Here is a 21,393-nt window from a genome sequence, read left to right on the forward strand (position 1 = left end):
TTCGAGAGACAACCTGAGAAAGAAAGAAAAAAAAACGCCTTTCATCCTGGACAAAAGAGGTATTCATTTTATGCATATCACTGATCTTGCTGTCTGCTCAGCCCAATCAAACCCAAAATACCTCGCAAAGAGCAAGAAGCCACCAAAGAATAAACTGCTGTTGGAAAATAAGATTATTACATGCGTTTCATGGCTCACTCTCTTCATTTTTCATCGTAAGACTGGTGTTGCATCAGCAGTGATGGGAGTCTCATATAATCTGTCTGATATAATCAGTCGCTCTGTGAAATATGAAAATGTACAAAAGATTAGCTATTTCAAATATCCGTAAATCACAGATATAAGTTCCTGATGTGTTGTTTTGAGTAACAGCTGCTCCACATTATATAAGAATGACCCATAGGATGTCACTGGACACCAACGTATAATTCCTGTTATTACTTTTGGACACATTCTGGGTCAACTTCACCCATCTAAATGCAGATAAACTTTCTGCATAAAGCAAATATCATTGCTTTTGGATTGTACCTTTAATCAATCGATATCTGTATGCATATATTTAGTAATCAAAGCGCAGAGCAGCAGAGGGCATCTATTATTTATAGAGTAGTTTATTCATCATCAACACACTGGCCAGCTGTCAGGCACACAGTGTACAACCCAAGCTAAAGAAATGTTTTTCTTCCTGGAAGTATGCGAGATAAGACATTAAAGCTCACAATTTTGATATGAATTGACACAGAACCTCTATTTCTCTCTCTTGTGCCTTTGTAGTTGTTTTCTCACTAGTCTCAAGTTGTTAGTCAAAGGATACAAATCTGCATTTCAAAACTATTCAGAGCATCAGAAGAGAGAAAATGTAAATAGGGAACTGTGGTGTGAATGTGTCTAAATGGAAAGTAATTTTGCAATTCATTTAGAGAACATTTTATTGCTCAGTTTTCAGTTGTTTCATCATCTATTTTTCTATTTTAATATATATTTTTAAAGGTAATCAGCCATTACTCCAGTCTTCTGTGTCCCATGATGCTTCAGAAATCAGTCATTATCATCATCAATTTTGTGCTGCTTAATATTTTGTAGAGATAAATCTGGAGATAAATATTCCTCTCATCTCTTCATATAAATGTTGAGTCATCCTCTGCCGTATCTGTGAGTGTGAAGTGTAATTTGAGTTGTGTTTTGTGGAAAAGATTAGATCATTGCTGGAGCATTAGTACCTCAGTCCAAAAAACCCTGCAGGCACCACAACACCAACAGCATCATCTGCCCTCTTCTCTCCTCTCTTTCCAAATGCTCAGCTCCTTTTCAAAGTTACACTCTCTCTCACACAAACACACACATAAAAGAGAGAGTGTGAGCCTTATAAAATAAACATGACTCTCTGCTCATCTCTCTCTATGCTACAGGGAAGGCAAGATATCTTTGGGGACACAGTTTCTCTCTCTCTTTTCTTCTTTCTCTCTCAGAATAGCTTCTTTCCCCTCACGTGCTGATGAAGCTTCAGAGGCAAACAGAATAAGTTACACGTGAGAGCGTGAAATCTCGCATTTTACCAAACCTGAGAGGTAAAATGCGTAACATGAAATCAGGCCAGACAGACGGGGGTGTATTAAATCAGACAGATAGATTGACACAAATATAAATACAAAAGAGAGAGATGTAAGATTTTGCTTCAGTCTTCCCTTTATAGTTTATAAGGTAGTGGTACATTTGCCAATATACCACTCAGACTGAGAGAAATAGAGAGAGAGATGGAGAGATGGCAAGCATGGAAGGTTGACAGGTGGAGTGGGAGGAGTAGCTATGACTGATGCATTGCTACATCTTGGTACTAAGTGTGTGTGTGTGTGTGTGTGTGTAGGATAAAAATGGCAGCAACGAGTGACATTCAAGGCCACTGACAGGAGGTAAATAAGAAATGTAATCTCCAAACCATAATATGCACTTTTTTTATAGAAGACAACTGCAAAATGTGATTTAGAGACACTAGCGAGATAAAAACCGATGCCACCGTCATCTTTAGCCGGACAGTCAGGATGTGTCAGCGTGTCAGATTTTCAAACATGATGAGTCATTAGGATTCTGAATCTCCCAGGATTCAGCGTTCCTCAGACTTCTGCGGCGAGAACGAGATAAGTGTGGGAGTGAAAAAAGCAGAGACATATCATGATGCTTCGACAGGGGCATCCGTGAAAAAAGTGTGCGTTTGTGTATATCGGGGAACCGACTTGCACACACATGTACAAATTTTATGCTCATATAATCTTTAAGGATGGTAAAGGTGAAGTTGCTTAAAGCTGCATTATGCAGCTTTGCCGACTTCTTCGCTGTTTTCTCGCTTTTTGCTCGCGGGTTTCTCTATAGAGCTCCCCCTACAGCTTCGGAATAGATATTTGACAACACTGTCGTTAAAACTCGTTGGCTCGTCCCATCTTCTCCCGCTGGTCATGTGCATTTGTTTTCAAAGAACCCGGCGAACGCACGGAGCCACGTCCACTGAGGTATGTATGATACACAGAAGGCTAGCATATAAATGTTTAGATAGTGTATGTGTGCAGTGCCGTAAAGCAGTTTGTTACATCGCGAGACCTGATATCACGCAATACTTCCTGCGGCCCGCCGGCCCAAAGTTACAAGGGTGGTTTTTCGTCTCACAGGCGCTCGAGGGGTGCGAGAAGACCACCATTCAACCAGAAAACAGTCATATAACCATTCCAATGACTCCGAAGCTGTTCTCCGAAGATAAAAAAGTTACTTAGATCACCTTTAATGGGGCAATGTTTTTACAAATAAAAATAAAAGTATCCAATTAAATAGGCCTAATTTATAATTTAATCAGAGCTGTATGCAGGCACAATAAGAATGAGGTATAAGAATGAATGAACGATATCAATTATGATACAATACTCGCTACAATAAATTATACTTTCCAATGGACTGTCCGAGCACACAGATTCATTAGATTGATTAGGACTTTTGTAATACCATATACACTACTGATTGAATACATTTGGAATTGAATGTTTTTTGGGGTTTTTTAAGAAATAAATACTTGTATTCACCAAGGACACATTAAATTGACCAAAAAGTGACAGTAAAGACATGTATAGTGTTACAAAAGATTTCTATTTCAAATCAATGCTGAACCTTCAATTCATCAATGAATCCTGAAAAAACAACCACAAAAATATTAAGCAGCACAACTGTTTTCAACATTGACAATAATATGAAATGTTTTTTCGGCACCAAATTAATATATTATAAGAACCATGTGACTCTGAAGACTGGAGTAATGATGCTGAAAATTCAGCTTTGCATCACAAAATATATTCAAGTAGAAAACTTTTTAGTTTTTTACTGTTTTTACTGTATTTTTGATCAAATAAATGCAGCCTCGGTGAGTATAGAAGAGATTTCTTTCAAAAACATTTTAAAAATCACACCTACCCCAAACAGTAGTGCATTAAAAATTGGACTGTCCAAACGAAACGATTCACTAGAATTAGTTAAATGCGTTTGATTATTGCCTCAGCTCATATATTTAACATGTGTTTGGTCTTGCTACGCTGCCAATCTTTGGAAAAAGTAGTAAGTTTGTTTGCACATACCACTTGATTTGATAAATTGTTCTCCAAGGCATTTTTAAGCTTGTCTAAATATTTCTTGTGAAAACTGTATACATAACTTGCCTTTGTATTACATGCAAGACTAGATGCTCCTCCCAAACATAAATTTAAAACCTCATTTCATTTACACTCATTAAAACCCATTTTGAACGGGACTGGCTTAAATGACAGCATATGTGTGCAACATCTGTTTTGTCTTAGTGAGCAGAGGATTGTATATGTGCTTTCACATTCTCTGCACGTGGAGAGAGTGATTGAGGGACAGATTGATTACGCCCTGACTGACACAACAACAGACTGGATGCACGGCATCAGTGTGCTAGTGTGTTTGAATGCATGTCATGCTTAAGACCGTGAAAGTGACCGTGTCAAATATGACATGAGGTTAAGTTAAGGACATAAGCTGTGCACAGACACTCTCTCTCACACACACACACACATACCCAGCACTCAGGACATGTGTGTATCATCTGTCTCCCTAAACTGCTCAGCATTTCTGAAAAGGTCAAAGCACGAGATGGGTGAGATAAGACAGAAAGAAGGAAGGAAAGAAACTATGAATGTTTTTAAGCAGCAGGGATATAGTGAGGAGAATCCCATTATTTTGGTAGCATATATAAAGCTCTTGTCATAGTTTAGCTCTATGTCTTTTGGTAAATACAGAAGTTTGTAAAATTTTCTATAGTTGCACAACTGTCTTGTTACCAATCTCAACGGTTAACACAGTCATTATTCAAACTTAATTTATATATAAAGGTTTAGCCAATATAAAGATTATATAAAAATATATATTTTTTTTTTAAACAAATATTACAATTTAAATAATTTAATTTCTAATTTATATAATTATATTTTACATTTATATTGTATATTTTAAATAATTATTCTATTATAAAATTATAATTAATTATATTCATTATAATATTAAAGAAAAACTATATATAAGTCAGTTATGTACGGAGCCCCTAAAGGGACGTGGTTGTGGAATTTTTTTTAGGATGGGAGTTTTTTTTTTTTTTTAATCTTTTGCGTTCCCACGCAAAACTTTTGCGTTCCCTCGCAAAGATATTTGCGTTCCCACGCAAAACTTTTGCGTTCCCTCGCAAAGATATTTGCGTTCCCACGCAAAACCTGTTTTGAGCTCGGACAGACACTTCCTGTTGTAATGTCCCGCTGGCAGTGTTTCAGAGCTCCGTACGTTAATGGAGCGTTTCATAGTGTTTGAACTTGGACTCAAATATAAAGAAATGCGGTCAGTGCTTATAAGGAGTTCAGTGAAGTTGGCAATATTCACATAGGCTATTCGAACTTCCCTATTCTTGAGCTAAACGTTGTTAAAACACAAACAACACCTATTTACAATCACAGTAACCTAGACAACGAGCTACAACCCAATTCTCATCAAGACGAGCTTTATAGGCTAATATTAATTTCTCTAACCAGACGAATGAGAGACAAGTCCAAATAAGGGGCCGTCTGTAAAGTGCAAATCTCAAAACCCTTCTGCACATTTTATAGCCTATTATTAAACATATTCAGTAGCTTCACTGTGCTTCACTGTGACACACTGTAGGACTGTCAGTACAGTGTGTCACAGTGAAGCTATTGAATATGTTCAATAATATAAAATGTGCAGAATTGTTACCAAATTCAGTTCACACATCACTGCTCTCCTGCTGGTTATACTACATTACTTAGTTTGATAAAAAATGCAGAATTTTTATGATTATTTATTATGAAATAAAAGCAACAATAACACCCTTTTTAGAAATAAATATTAAATAACTTCACACTGTGTGAAGTGTAGGCTTACATACAGTGTACAATGTAATGCCATCAAATTCAGTAAGCAAATATAATGCAAAAGCTGCGTAGCCTACAGTACCAATATCATTTGTGTAAAGAATAGGCCTACTTATTTTTATGTGCAATTAATTCCCTAACTAACTGTTGCAACATTAGAGCAGTGATGTGTCATGTGTGAACTAAATTTCGTGGGAACGCAAATATCTTTGCGAGGGAACGCAAAAGTTTTGCGTGGGAACGCAAATAACTTTGCGAGGGAACGCAAAAGTTTTGCGTGGGAACGCAAAGTTTCTCGGGGGAACGCAAAGGTTTTGCGAGGGAATGCAAAAGATTAAAAAAAAAAAAATCTCCCAACCTAAAAAAATTTCCACCAACCACGTCCCTTTAGGGGCTCCGTAGTTATGCATAAAGCAAGTAGAATAAATAGGAGTGAATATGGTGACCCTGGTTTCCATCCACTTTTATTGTATGGAGGAAAAAGTAACTTGGATATTTTTGGGTGAACTATTCCTTTAATATCTAATCCAATTTGACTTCTCATACATTTATCTTGTTGAATTTTTATTGGAAAACAAGACAAAATGATTTTCAATGTGATATTGATAGTACTATGTATGCAGTGAATGTGCAACTCTTGTAAACTAGATAGCGGCAGTTGACTGGAAGAGGACCGGAGCCGGACACAAGCATGTTTCATCCCTCATTTGTGAAAATGCCTCCACTTACTTACAGCTAATGACAAGGAGTCACTCACAACCCAGACAAGACCATACAAAGAGAATATTTAACCACGATTGAAAGGAAAAGAGAAGGATAGAGAGAGTGAGAGAGAGAGAGAGAGAGAGAGAGAGAGAGAGAGAGAGAGAGAGAGAGAGATGAGTCAGAGAGATGAAAACAATAAATTTGAGACAGAACAGAAAGGACGGCTTGTGTTAAAGTGAATTGGATATGAGCTGAGAGATCCCAAAGGACTTGGCCTGGATTCTCACTGTTGGAAAAAAAAAGAGAAACACACCTCACTCTCACAGCTGATTGGTCCAAAGTCACCCCCAATTCAGCCGTTCCACAGGCGGCTTTATCCGAAATGCTAAACCGCTCAATAATGAAAATAGCTAATGAGAATGTTAATGACACAAGAATGATAGAAGTGAACATCTTCTAACAACTTGCTCGCTTCCACACACAGGCACAGGCATGCACGACAAACCTGTCGGATCTGTAGATTTTGCAGACAGCCTGAAGTGGCATCTTAACCTAGTTTCACTTCACTGCTGCAGTTTTGTGACATCAGGTTAAGAATGTAGAGGATATCACACATGCATACACATTACACAGTACACACATACACGCACACACACACCCTTCATTGTTTCCCAGAGCCTTAGTGGTCAATTTATTGTCCAGTGAGTGGAATGCCATTGTAACATGTTACATAACTCAAGAAAGTCTTCCTGGCATTAGAACCAGCACTGATAACATTCAACTGCCCTTCAAAATGACCTTCAACACACACACACACACACACACTCAGACATTTACTCTTTTCTGATCTAACTTCCTTCTTGCTTGAGCATGGTCTGAATGCGTGTTTGAATTTGTGTGAATGTGCTAATGTGTGCATGAGTTTTATACTCTATGCATTGCTCTATTTGAGTAATTCTGAAGAAATATAGTGAAGCACACACAACCAAAAATTCTAATACAGGTACACAATTAAAAACGTATATGCAAAATCAAAACATTGATTCACTTTCTCACCAAAGAGTTTCATTTCAAGCCACAAGCTCTTCATCAGACTACTGAAATGTAGCGTGAAAAGTTGGATTTGGTAAAGTCTAAATATCTAATAATATTTTGTTTGCAGAAACAGTTTACCAACATCATGTTTCAATTAATGTTTTAATGAAAGAAGTCTCTTATGCTGCATGTATTTGATCAATACAGTAAAAACAGTAATATTGTGAAATATTATTACTATTTAATTGTATTCAAATGTAATTTATTTGTGTGATTTCAAAGCAGTTTTTTTAGCAGCCATTACTTTAGTCTTTAGTGTCACATGATCCTTGAAACAGTTGTTCAGCTTAATATTTTTGTGGATTCTTTGATTAATATAAATAGAAATCTTTTGTATCAATGTACCAAAGTCTTTACCCTCACTTGTAATAAATTTAATGCATCCTTGCTGAATAAAATTATTCATTTTAACTTTTTAACTTACTTACTTTTTAAAAACTTTCTTTTCACAGTGTGTGCAAAACATGGTATACATACTTCACAAAAATCATCTTCTTTTATCACTCAGTCCATGAGAAAGGGATGTCAGCTGATGTAGAGGTCCAGCAGGATGACTCATGAATTTCCTTCAGTATCAGTGAAGATCCGGTGCAGTTGACTACTTGATCCCATCCGGAGTTCCAGCTTCAGGCTGCAGAACTTCATCAGGACAGGATTTACAAGGCTTTACAGGCCTAAGGTCCCTTTACTGTTGCCCTCACCATATAGGACATATTCTGCAGTGAGAAAAAAGGGAGAAAACAACACCCTGACCCCCTCAAATGTGGTTTGAGTGATAAATCACAAGACACATTGGACAGCATTTATATCTATATCACATGAAATCCACTTCTAATCAGATCACCCAAAATCAGATACTGTAAAAAATCTATTTGGGCTCTTTTTGGCTCACTATAACAGCTGAAATGAAAGCAGTTAGTGACGTTGGGAGTGTTGTCAGCCAAGTTTTCTTCAGGGGTTCGGGTGATGGGAAGTGCATTGTATGTTTTCAAAGATGGCACGGCTTTGAGCTTGTGAGTTGTTTGTTTTCAGTGAGTGACTGAAGTGTGTTAAAGGCTTGAATGGTTATTCATGTGCTAATGAAGATGTGAGTCAAATTTCTCTCATCCACACACACAAACACATAATTAGAAGTAAAGGTTTGTATGAATTAAAGTTAATTAGTTAATTCATTATTTTGTTCCAGCTGAAAATGAAACATTTCTTATTCAGTGCAGCATTGTGTCTAATTGTGTGTGTGTGTGTGTGTGTGTGTGTCAGCTGATCAGTATTCAGATTGTGTGCACACTAAGTTCATTTGTATGCACGCTGTATGTTCTTACCTCTTGCATAAGCACTCTACAGCTCATCCTGCAAGCTGATTGGCTGCAACTTGACATCGCAGCTGTAGGCGTCTCATCTGACCACGGAAAGATACAGGCCACACATGGAAACAATGGTATCCAGGCAACAATATCCCAGCAACAGCATCTACCTCTCGTGGGACAGTAAAACAGTCAACTTTTCTAAAGTGGAGAACTACATTGAAGTACATTCAACAATTATTGAAGGAATAGTTGGCAAAATGAAAATGAAATTTATGTCATTATTTACTCAACCTCATGTCATAACAAAGCCATTCATTGTTAGTTAAAGGGATGGTTCGGAGTAAAATCAACCTAGGGTCCTTTGCACCATGACCTCGAGCCAAACACCCACCCCAGAAGCCTTTTTTTCCCTTGGTCGAACATTATTTAAGTTAGAGCTTATTTAGAGATATCAGCCGAATGGCTTAGAGCAAGGGCTAATGGATCCTAGGCTCTATCTCGTAAATTACCCCACTAATAATGCCCAGAATGGTACCAAACTTCTACAGAAGTACAAATAGGTTCTGTACTCATAAAACAAGGCATTGGAAAGTTTGTAAGTACATCAGGAGTTTATTTAAATAACACTTGCCTGATGGCTTATGCTACCGCTAATCCAGACGTCGACGTCACTTCCGTGATTTGGGAAAAGCCCGTTTTACTCCGAACCATCCCTTTAAGCTGTGGAAAACATAAAAGAGAATTCTTCTAAGAATTTCTCATGGATTTTTTCAATAAAATGAGCATGAGCTGTCAAATACGTCATCAACATCAATCATCATTGATTCTAAGTTATATGGACCACTTTTGTGAAAATGTGTTCACTGTGAATTCTTGTTTGGAATGAAATGAGGTCGAGTAAATAATCAAAATTAAAATGTTTGGCTGAACCATATAGCTGAGCTCGCTGCCATCTCTTTGGATGTTTGATAAAGAGAAATAATATGACATTTTTAATGACCATCAATCAGTCCAAAAAGCATATGATCTATAAAAATGGCTCATTGCAATGCACTTTCTCAATTCTTAGCCCAGGTTTTCAACAGCAAATGTATATATGTGTGTTTGGGGATTCGCGAACCAAAAGCAAATCTAAAAATAAATTTGATCTGCTGTGAAACACCACATCTCTGGAATATATGTCAACACAGCAGCAGCACAAACAATTCATATACATTTTTATTGATCACATTGTAACCTAAAAAAAAATGAAAACTAGATTAGGAGCAACTACCTATAAGATAAAACTTTTATTTCTCACTTATTACAGATGTATTCATTGCTGGTGACGGCATCATTTAATGATTTCCCATCTTCAGTGTTTAGTATGCAAATTCAGAAAACATTACAGAAAATAATAGGGGTATAAGAAAAACATTAGTGAAGAAAATCACCAACAGGCATCTAATGACTGTTCTAGTTCTTTTATTTTCCCCTTGTTCCTCTGTTTTTCTTTTTCTACAGCCTTCTGATATTGTAATCTGCAGAATATCATCTGTATAAACAAAATAAGAAAATATTTGGTACGATGAAATGATGGTAAGACATTTCAATTCTAATATCACATCAAGTACCAGACATTCAGGGCTTAAGGCTGACCCTAAAAACAGAAGAATTAGCGCTGTGAATCATTGCTGGTAAAGATCCTCACATAACCTGCGTTTGGGGGTGGGGGGGGGGGACGCTGTGCTTGTTAAGGAGGCTGAAGAGACGGTAAGTCAGCCGGTTCCCTCCGCCCTGAGGCCTGTGAGGCAAGAGGAGACAGGCTGTCCTCTTTATCTCTCGGCCTGGCTTATGTAAGACTGACAATCAGCATCTCCTTTATCTGATGCTAGTAGAATGTGGCATATGTACGAGTATCTCAATTCAATCTTGGAGATTCTGCTCTAATTAATCTTTCCAAAATTAAGCTTTGTGCTACTCTTTTACTTAGTTTTCCCTTCAACTTACCCTTGAAATGTCTGATTCTAGCATCATTTTTATGCACTCTAGTAGTGCCCATGATTTTTTGTTGCATTTAGTCTGCATTGACGGTCAATGGCCTCTCAGACCACTAGAAAAGCAATCCTCTCTCCACATCCATATTACACAACAGTGAGGTCAATGCCTCTCTCTTGTCAAAATATTTGTGTGTGTCAACATTGATGTAGAAAGCGTTGGACATGATGAAACATTTCATCTTACATTGTAATGATAGGTCTATTGTCCCTGTGTGTTTGCTTTAGGGTTACAGTTCTTATTTGTATATATATTTTGCTATGTTTCTGCTTATTTTTCTGTGGAAAAAGTCTGTTTTAACTGTAGGGAGATTTTTATTTGCTGCGGACAAGTGGTATTTTGGCCGTCTCAATGACGGTTTGTAGGTCACCATTATATTCTCTGTAAAACTGCACTTTATTGTGAAAAGCTCTAAATTAAATGTAGTTTTCTCTCAAAAAATCTGTCTAAATGTAATATGGGTGCCAGAAATGTTCAGATGAATTATTCATCATGTTGCATATTTCACTTCATAGTCATACTCCTGAAACATAAATTAACCTTATACCCTGACAATTAGTCTTATTCCCACGTTAAGAGAGCAGTTACAAAACTCTTGCATTGTTTCCTGTTCAGAAAGATCTACACAATGCACTGCACTTCCCTTTGTATTTCATTGTGAAATCACCAGTTTGCACAGTGACACTGTGTTGTTTATCACACTAGATCATCATTTCTCCATTCTGTACATTCCTTTCTGACTGAACTTTCCAAAAAGATCATGTTATGTATGAAAGTGTTTGTTCTGTAAGTGTGCAAAGCATGATAAATGTGAAGCACATGCTTCTGGTCTTCTACACAACTTTAGTAATACACCCACTTTACTTCAAACTAGGAAGAGAAGAAAATCTGTATGAACTGTATGAAAACTGACCTTAAAGTCTCTACAAACAGTTATTGGACATGTTCAGCAATATTATTGCCTAGGAAAAAAGATAAAGTTGATTTTACACAAATTTTGTGACAATATGGGGCATGTAAACACAAAATACTTAAAAGTGTAAAAATATTAAATCAGTGCTTTGGCCAACAACTACTGTAACTAATCAGTAAAATTGGTAAAGCACAAATTACAACATACTGTACCCCAACCAGACATTAAAAATGCCCTTTCCTAAGTACACAGTTTAATATTTTGGTCAAAAGGTACATTCATTATGTAGCTGACACTTACTTTAATGTAAGCCAGTGTGGTTTTAGTGTGTCCACAATGGTTGTTGTCTCTGATGCACCATTGTATTTTTATTAACTTCATTCATTAATATTTTGAAGCATAAAAACTAGCCAGAAGTTTCATAATTAGAAATGATATTTCCTTATTAGAAGAGGATTGAGGAAGAACAGTGAGATCATTGTTCTAGTCCTCTCCTGATTTCCTCAATCATCAAAGTCATAAAGCTGATGGAATCCTTCCTCACACACACACACAGTCAGCAGTCAGTGTGTCTCCACTCTTGGCCATCACAGGCCTTCACTGGCATTAAAATAGCTCCCCTCTATGGACAGGAAGAGGGGTGTGTGTGGACAGGAAGTAGCTGAGAAGCGCTGGAGACGGTCGTCTGCACAGCACGGCTCAGGGCAAGAGTCACACAGAACTCTACTCACAATGCACAGCTTCACAGGAAAGAGACTTCTCTTCTCTTTTCCACTTTTTAAATGTATCACTTTTTTTTCTTTCATTACAGATCAGCAGAATTTTTTTTACTAGTTTCACATCATAACTTTATAATTTTATATGATAACATTTATTTGAAAAAAAAAATCAAATCCTACATTTTTTGTTTATTTGCAGGTTTTACTTACATTTTCAATCCCAGTGTGCTCAGCAAATTTCAACCCCATTGTATGCAGATACACAAGTGTATACACAGACAATTAGTATGTAAATGGCAAACACAATACTTGACTTCAAATCAAATCAAATCAAATCAAATCAAGTATATTTGTATAGCGCTTTTCACAATACAGATTGTATCAAAGCAGCTTCACAGTATTAAATTAAAATAAAATAATACAACAAGGTTTGTTTCTAGTGGAATTTATTGATTGATAGAATAATTATTAAATATCCCCAAAACTTCATCAAGCAGAATGTATCCAATAGTAAGCATAAAACACAAACATAGCCATCTCTCTTTCCTGTCTTTTTCACTTACAGATTGCTATTATTTATTGAGGCAAAGAGAGATTGACAGTACAATGTACTATCCTGGTATCTTTTTTGCAGGGAATATGCTGGGAATTATCCCGGAAAACAGCCTCTGGCAGCTCAATGTCTGTTAGCAAATTTATGAGAGCTCTGATGACCCCATAAATGCAAGGTCAGGCTTCTATGTTTGAGTCAAAGACCTTCATGGGTCATTAGGTGGTGGGGTGAATTTTACAAAGAAATGTCCTGAAAGGTCACGACTCATCTCAAAATCAAAAAATATATATATATTTTGCACAAAGACAATGAAGTCTATTTTAGGACCATTAAGTCTTTTTCATTATGGCATTATAGTCAAAACAATTAAGCACACTTGCCCCTAAAATTCTCAATACATTAAAGTTGAAAAAATATATAATATAGTCATGAAAACCACCCTATCTAGGCACAATGAATTATTCCTTTTTAATTAAAACGATAATAAAAATTTAACAAGTAATATCCATAATTTACATTGACTTAAAACAGAAGTTTCCTAGAAAATACAAGTATGCATTTATTCTATTTACTTTTTTGCATTTATTGATTATTTGCATAATGAAAATAAGATATATTTAATGAACAGACAATTCTGAAGAGAAAGGTGGTCATAAAAATAGTGCCACAATGCAAAAAATTTTAATCTTAAATTAGGCATTGTTTGGCATACAAAATATAATTTCATATTTTAACATTTTTCTTTTGATGTTGGGGATAAATATGTTTTTCTAACCAGGTAATAATGAACCACATTAGCAAATAAAGCAACCGGCAGAATCTTGTTTTCTTCTAACCAACAACACATCTGTCTCTGCCCATCATATGTGATTGGTTACCTATATTTCTAACCTCTAATAACCTTGAAAACACCTGACAAGCACATGCTTGCCTGTAAGATTTGTGTAGTGGTGAGTATGTGCATTTGCTCACGTGATAACGTAAAATCCAAACACAGAAACCAAAACAACATCTAGATGGAGACGACATCTCTGTGAGGTCCAGTGACGCACAGCATTCACAATACACCCAAGCACTGAAAATCAACACAAACACAAAGACTGAATTAATGATTAGTAGAGGATCAATGAAGAATTTTGGAAGTGGATAGTATAAACTAAGATACGGGGACTGTGAAGGTTAGTTTCAAAACAAAGGTAAAAATTCCTGTGTCATGCTGATATGGCTTCTTAGAGACCAGGAAACATTAAAGCATATAGACCATGCATGCATATAAAGAATAAAACCATCACAGGCTTGCAAAGCAAACATCAGATGGGCGTCGTTGGGCAGCGTTTTGGGAGCTTTAAAGAGCTTGTGCCAGTCCAAATTGACATTTGCTCTGAGGTGCCCACTCATGCTCATGGGTCAGCTGACTAGGGTAGAACAGAGTGCCTTTTTGTTCACTGGTATCTTTTGTTCACTAGAACCACCTCCGTTTGCAGAGGAAACTAATGACAAAAGGCTATGTTGGTGATGGGTACACTCTGTACTCTCGGTAGTTTCCGGAGAAAGAGTTCTGGGGGCAAACTTTCTTTCCGTTTTCATTGTAAAATTGGACTGGTTTGCCTTACTTAAAAGCGTGCAAAATGATTGCCTTACAAAAAGTAAACATAGGCCTACTTGGACAGGGAAACTCATTGAAACTAATTCTAGAAAGAACTTAAGTAAAGTTAACAGATGTTAACTTAACTCACATCGATGGTTAAAATATTGTTTAGTCAAACAGAATTAGCTCGTAATTATTTATTTATTTAAAAATATATATATAATCATCATAATCATCATCATACTAAAGTGTGTGGTATTACAGGGAAATTATGACTGGACTCTGTGTCAGCCTCACTAATAATTCTCCATAGTGTGGGCTACTTTCTAGTGAAGTTTAAAAGCCATGTCAGTCGTTGTAGATGCTATCTAGACTGATCTAGACACGCTCGGTCGCTTTGGCGTAACCATGGTATTTTTTTTTTTACCTGTCAAGCAAAAGCAAAGTAAGTTCGGCATCTGTTTTCACGCCCCATTTTGGTCTCTTTATATTATTTTTTTTTCTTTTCTTTACTGTCTTTCTATTCCTTTACGGACGTTTCACCGTGTAGGCCGTTTTTGACGGATGAGAAATCTCACGCGCTCAGCTACCGGCTGACCATATATGGACCTCCTGCTGTGAAGCGCAATATGATTGACAGGCGGAAAATACGGAGCCCCGTACATGACATGCTCGGAAAAAAACAAGTTATAGTTCCAACGGCTTATTAAACGTATATTAGGTAGTGCGAATTTTATGGTTTACAGTGTGACGTAACTTGATTGAAAATAGAGCTTACAATAAGTTTCAAAAATTTAAATCAGCTCACTACTTTGTAGCTTCTTTCTTTCTAGGTTGGAATGCATTGTGTAAATTCATCCTTTGATTTGTCCTTTTTTCATCATGCTATAAGAATAATAGAAAAAAATTCTAATTGGCTATGATGTTTCAGCAAAATACTTAAAAGTAAATTTTCTCTCCCTTGTCTGTGGGGTTTCAGGATGCTTTAAAAAAAATCTTCCCTGCAGTGTCTACTACGTCATATTCTTTTACCTGCTAACAGTGTGTGTTGAAGGGACAATGTGGGCTGAGAAGAATCCAAGGAAATGCTGCTTTCTCCACATGCTTTGTTCAGGTCAGGAAATCAGCTGTTGCATGCTCATTGAATACAGTAATAATACAGATACACAGACATATGGACTCGCACACACTCTTGATACACTCCCTGAATGGCTGACAGAGACGCCTGTCTGAGGCGGAAGGAGTATAATAGACTGAAAGAGACAGTAACACAACATATACACACGCACAGGGGAAACGAAGTTGTAGTGATGTCTTCCGCATCAAGACGTCTCCTTTGCGTCTTATGAACACACCTAAACACACCCTTCCAGCTATGGAGTCAAGATGTCTGCCTCTCTCAGGGTCCTTTATCAGACACATCAGCAAAACGAACATGCTTTCAATCAATTAGCCAGACCAAAAGAAGAGCAGAAAAATGTTTTTTTTACAAGCAAAATCCGTACATCAACTGTTCAGACATCCTGGAGATTGAACTTTTAACCTTTGTGTTGGCAGCCAAATCACAAACACATCTAGCAGCAGAACATCTGATATCTCCAAGTGATTTGTGTGTCATCCTGTCCCTGGGCCATACTAATCTTCTCTGTGCAGATTAAATATTGGTACATGTGATGCAAAAGCAAGCACAATGCTTCTAAGACATTTTTATGTCATCCAGCACAAAAATATCTAAACATGTATTTCAGTTCTGTGGCTATTACTCTAATCTGTGTAAGAAAAGCCTTAAGAAAAAATAATAAAGAAATATTATACATGAGATCTTTTTAATATCTCAAATGGTAAGCAAAATGAACTTAATGTTTTCAAAATTCAATATAACTCAAACATTTGCCATCTAATTTAAATCCAAATGGTCCGAGTTATACAATCCACAATAATCTTACTGTATGTCTACAATTATCTTATTCATTTGTATTTTTGTATAATGAAATGAAACAGGCATAAACTGTTACTAGAACTCTTATTAATTATAAAAGAACAACCTCTGAGTAATAAAACTTCACTTTGGGATGATTAAAAAAGAAAGGATCCGTCATTTTAGCACTTTTCCCTACACAGGGAATGTGATCACTGATTATTTCTAAGATTTGGACTTGGTTCAGTGTGCTTACACAATTGAATCTTCTTATTTCTAGCCACCTAATAATCATATTCTCATCATTTGATCATCTGTAATCTTCAAACCAGTGAAAATTGTATTGTGATGCATTGGAGAGGCAGAAAAATGTAATGAGAACACATCTAAACATTTAAAATTGGGAAGGTCAAATGTAATAATTTAAGAATGCACCAATGGAAAACCCATATTGATCGACCATAATTCTGAATATTGGGGAAACGTGCTCCCCTCCATTGTGAAATGTAAATAAAAGCAATGACGCACTCAGTATCTAGGACAAGGTCGGCCAGTCACCCTTGTGTTTGCAGTGGGTGGGTTTGTGTCTGTGTGTGTGAAGGGAATGTTAAGGGAGGTGTGTCGCCGTCCACCAATTCAGAGAGTTCTTGCTGTCTGCCTGTATTTCTGCATGAGCATTTATTAGCGAGACCTAGAAAATGATGTATTTATTCCATAGCTCATCATCCCATTCTGTGAATATTCTTTGAAGGATCAAAAACTCTTTAAACTGCCCCAATAACTTCCGCAATCAACAATGGGAATTACGCACAAGCGGTTATCATTTCATCATAATTGCCTGTATTGTTTACACATCCAGGACAAGTATCCATTCATCACAATAAGTGAGTTTGGAATCAGAGTGCTGTGCTGATTCACTGTGACGCAGGACAGTGATAGATGGATTTAGATGTAATTTCATATAATCAACTGTTTGCGAGGGTCATGTCACATGACTAAATCTTTGTGTGAAACTGGTGCTCTTAAATTGCGTGGGACACTAAGTTCTGGCTGAAACATCTGATGACAGATCGCAATCAAAGTATAATCTAAATTATAATTCTAACCATTGTGTATCATGTCATCATGGTTTGGGTCAGATGGAGGTCGGTAACATGTGATGGGAACTGTCATCTGAATCTCATCTCATATTTTACACTAAACTGATGGTAGTAAAAATGTATTCACCGGTAATGAGTAGGCCTTGAGAAAGAAAAACCCATAAAGAAGAAGAAAAATATCTTTTTAATATCTAAAAGGTTTTTCCTAGACATCAGTGAGATTAAATGGAGAACAAAATGAGCATTATTTTTCAAAAGTCTGTTCAAACTTCAACATTTGTCATTAATTCAAAGCCAAATGATCTGAGCATATTCATTTTAGAGGTTTACGCTCTTACTGTATGTCAACAATTATCTTTTTTCAATTCATCAGAGAAAACATCAAAGGATGACATATGCAATCAAACTATATGACGAAATTGACCATTATTGTGATTATATTAAGACTATTCTAAAAAAAAATCAGTAAAAGCTCAGTGATTTAATGAAACCACAATGGTGAAGATCTCTAATATTTCTCAACTATAATAGTGAGATTACATGGAAATTTTATTAAATCTGCTTCTCAGATTTATCTTCTGAGAAAAAGGCCCTAACCTCTGGACATCTGCAAAAACATCTCAAAATGTGCTCAAAATTGCCAGTACACGAATGTCTGAGATCAAAAGTCACAAAGTGATCTCAAAATGTCAATTCAACATTAAACTCCTAATTTCATTTTTGTATTTCATTACATTACTTTTTATTCCCTCAATGTACCAGTAATTGTCTACAATTATATCTTATTTTTTAGGAGAAATATCCGAGACAGAATTAAGCATAACCGAGAACTCCACTGAGTCTCCCAAACTATAAACCTTTGAACATAAAAAAAATCCTCTGTTATGAGGGCAAATAAAACATTTATTTTGGTATTTCTGTTAGCTTTACTTAAACCTCACTTAATCCTTGTGTCCTCACATTCAGTATTATCTCTCATTTTTGAAATTCGAATCATAACAGAAGAACGCTTAGCATGATTTCATCATCATCATGTGTCTATGTGTGTATTGTCATTTCTGTTGCTGTGTGTGTGTGTGTGTGTGTGTTGTTTCCATGGAGCGAGACCATCTGGTTAAATGGTAAAACACTAGTCAGCAGAAAGTTATCCAACACTTGGATTCGTTTGATCATCGACGCCACAGAGCATATCACAAACCCGGTCATGCTGAGGAGGACTGGAAACTACGGCCTCATATGACTGATAAATGAAGGAGGATGTCAGAACCGAGAGGTCGACCTCGCCCTCGCTCTTATATAAACACATGCAGCATTATTAAAAAACGCATTTTTAAAGCTCATGTTTGCCCGGGCTAAATCCACATATGTTCACAAACACATGTTGAAATATTCCCTTATTAATGTTTGACTTGTTTGACCCAAATCTGTCTAGTTTTTGGCATTTCATTTGTGTCACATGGGGCTTAAATTTTAGTAATACAGGCAGACAATTACGTAAGTCCCGAGTCATGTGTAAGGCCAGCACACTTTATTCACAATTTCTGTGCTAATTGTGGTGGGAAATATCAGCGGGATGGATTTAATTATGGTAAAACGTGTTAAATGAATCTGTGCACCACAACCAGTTATCATTAGCATGATCAAGACACAATATCTAATCAACCAGCTGGCGAGGGACGCATTTAGAATTGTATGAATTGAAATGTGCAGCTTTTCTGTGGGCACCCTAGTGAAAGATAAATATTCAAAAATACATTTGATATACATTATGCTAAGTATACTACAATTACATTTACATATTTATGTACTTAAATACCCTGCAATTGTACTTTTGGTATACTAAATTGGTATACTTAAAGTCTACTAAATTGGAACAACTAATTTTGTACTTTATCTGGAAATAGTGCTGAAGTTCAACTTAAGATATACTTAAGTATATTTGATTGTGCTAAAGTGGAACTGTAGAACGGCTGCTTTCAGAAATCTGGACAGTAAGTGCATATCTATATCCATCAATATATGAAAACTAATGTTAGACAGGCTTCAAAGGCACCATAACTGATGAGTGCTTTAAAGATAAATATATGAAGAGTTCAGATGCAAAAGCCTCTAAGTGCCATCTGAAATTTTCTTCTAGAATGATAATTTTTATGAAGCTCGTATAATTTAAGTTCAGTAATTTCACTTAAATGGCAATGAAAATTAACTATGAATTGTCATTTAAGTGAAATTACTGAACTTAAATATACTAGCTTGATAAAAATGATCATTCTAGAAGAAAATTTCAGATGGCACTTAGAGGCTTTTGCATCTGAACTCTTCATATAGTGACTACAATAATTATTTATACTGTATGAAAGCCTGTTTCCACCTCAGATTAAAAATACTTGTAAGATAATTATTTTAAGATATTTTTTTTAAAAAAATAAGAGAAGCAAAAGCCAAAAATTATGGGAAGTAGCAAATTTTGAGAAACAAAGCCACAATTTTGAGATACAGTCGCAATTGTGATATATCAAGACATTGTGAGAAATAAAGTCGCACATTTTCATAATTAGCAATCAGTGTGCAGTCTCTTTCTCTCTCGCACCGCTCTCCACGCCCTCGGTTGGCAAGAAGGGTGGACTGGGTGGGTTGTACACAAACACACGCATACACGTATTCCATACTTTTTTCTTTTGCAGGAAGTTTTACAAGCTACGTGATCTTCCGACATTTTCTTCCTGGGTCACGCACAGCAGAGACAAATTAATGAATGGGGAGAGACAGAGAGAGAGGGGAGTTTATTTAACCTGATTACACTTGAGATATTTCTCACAACTCGGCAATATTCAATAGTTCCACCCACCGAGTGCCTCAACGGAAAATTGCCCTGATATGACCTGCTGTTCTGTTCACACAACACTTTTACACACACAACGCACGTTTATCTTGATATTTAATGGAAACATGCCACAGGTGTCTATTTTTTTTTATATAAACACTATAAAAAAAACTTCTGGTAACACTTTAGTTTAGGGTCCAATTCTCAGTATTAACTAATTGCTTATTAGCATGCATATTATGATATTGGCTGTTTATTAGTTCGTATAAAGCACATATTAATGCCTTATTCTGCATGACCTTATTTTACATTCCTAATCCCAATACCTAAACGTAACAACTACCTTAATTATTAAGCAGTAATTAGGAGTTTGAGGCAAGCCATAGTTAATAGTGAGAATCGAATAATTTAAAGTGTGACCAAACTTTTTATGTAGCCTACCTCTTCAGATTTAGCTCTTGATTTGTTTTTAGTTATTTGTTCAGATAAAGCTACATTTTTATGACAATTTTGAAAAAATAAGTATAGCCAGGTTAGAAACAAATATATATATATATATATATATATATATATATATATATATATATATACATACCTGTCAAAAGTTTGGAAACTATACATTACTGTATTTTTGATCATATAAATGCAGACTTGGTGAGCATAAGAGACTTCTTTCAATTCATATAGTAAAGATATCAGACCAATGGTTGGCCAATGGATATTATGGGTTGTATCCGCATGTGTATGTGTGTTTGCATGATTTATGAGGACACAAATTTGTCTAATGACATGAGTATTACACTGGTATTGCAATGTAAACATGGTTTATGAGGACATTTCCTGAGTGGCTTAAAAATGGCAGAAAGTTTTCTGTAGGTTTAATGTTAGAGGACAGAATATACAGTTTTAAAAACAATTACTATGTCCTCATAATGATAGGTGCACTGTTGTGTGTGTGTGTGTGTGTCTGTGTCTACACAAAGGGTGGTACAGGGCATTGCCTGTGGTCAAGTCAAAATAAAGCTGCCAGTGAGGGCTCTGCCCTTTGAGCGCGGATGCTATGTGAGCATGCAGAGACGTGACTGAACACATTCACAAGTTTCCCTCAGTTTTTTCACTCAAACGTGCACACACCCCTCATTAACCGAGAAAACCTTTCAATACAGATGTAAGATATCACTGCTGGAGCTTTCCACTTGCTT

The sequence above is a fragment of the Abramis brama genome (assembly GCF_963993115.1).
Source record: "Abramis brama genome assembly, chromosome: 22".
In the NCBI taxonomy this organism is placed as follows: Eukaryota; Metazoa; Chordata; class Actinopteri; order Cypriniformes; family Leuciscidae; genus Abramis; species Abramis brama.